Consider the following 1,021-nt stretch of genomic DNA (forward strand, 5'->3'; position numbering starts at 1 on the left):
AGATGGCAGCCGAAAATAATAATAACGTAAGGAAGATGCTTGGTGACTTTACTGCACCTAATTCCAATTTACATGGAAGAAGCATCTCCATTCCTGCCATTGGAGCAAACAACTTTGAGCTGAAACCTCAATTAGTTTCTCTGATGCAGCAGAACTGCAAGTTTCATGGACTTCCATCTGAAGATCCTTTTCAGTTCTTAACTGAATTCTTGCAGATATGTGATACTGTTAAGACTAATGGAGTAGATCCTGAAGTCTACAGGCTCATGCTTTTCCCTTTTGCTGTAAGAGACAGAGCTAGATTATGGTTGGATTCTCAACCCAAGGACAGCCTGAACTCTTGGGATAAGCTGGTCACGGCTTTCTTAGCCAAGTACTTTCCTCCTCAAAAGCTGAGCAAGCTTAGAGCTGATGTTCAAACCTTCAGACAGAAAGAAGGTGAATCCCTCTATGAAGCTTGGGAAAGATACAAACAGTTGACCAAAAAGTGTCCTTCTGACATGCTTTCAGAATGGACCATCCTAGATATATTCTATGATGGTTTATCTGAGCTATCTAAGATGTCACTGGACACTTCTGCAGGTGGATCCATTCACCTAAAGAAAACGCCTGCAGAAGCTCAAGAACTCATTGACATGGTTGCTAATAACCAGTTCATGTACACTTCTGAAAGGAATCCTGTGAGTAATGGGACGCCTATGAAGAAGGGAGTTCTTGAAGTTGATACTCTGAATGCCATATTGGCTCAGAATAAAATATTGACTCAGCAAGTCAATATGATTTCTCAGAGTCTGCATGGAATGCAAGCTGCATCCAACAGTACTCAAGAGGCTTCTCATGAAGAAGAAGCTTATGATCCTGAGAACCCTGCAATAGCAGAGGTAAATTACTTAGGTGAACCTTATGGAAACACCTATAACTCATCATGGAGAAATCATCCAAATTTCTCATGGAAGGATCAAAAGCCTCAACAAGGCTTTAACAATGGTGGAAGAAACAGGTTTAGCAATAGCAAGCCTTT

General features: G+C 41.0%; 1 non-coding gene across 1 annotated transcript; it reads right to left on the bottom strand.

Annotated features, from left to right (window-relative positions):
* Nucleotides 1–398: 398 nt before the first annotated feature.
* Nucleotides 399–506, bottom strand: LOC148544113 (small nucleolar RNA R71). The gene has a single exon (XR_015900677.1). It is a non-coding gene; the product is annotated as a small nucleolar RNA R71 (small nucleolar RNA).
* Between the last annotated feature and the right edge of the window lie 515 nt (nt 507–1,021).

Source organism: Arachis ipaensis, chromosome B9 (assembly GCF_059453495.1).
Source record: "Arachis ipaensis isolate K30076 ecotype BB chromosome B9, ASM5945349v1, whole genome shotgun sequence".
Lineage (NCBI taxonomy): Eukaryota > Viridiplantae > Streptophyta > Magnoliopsida > Fabales > Fabaceae > Arachis > Arachis ipaensis.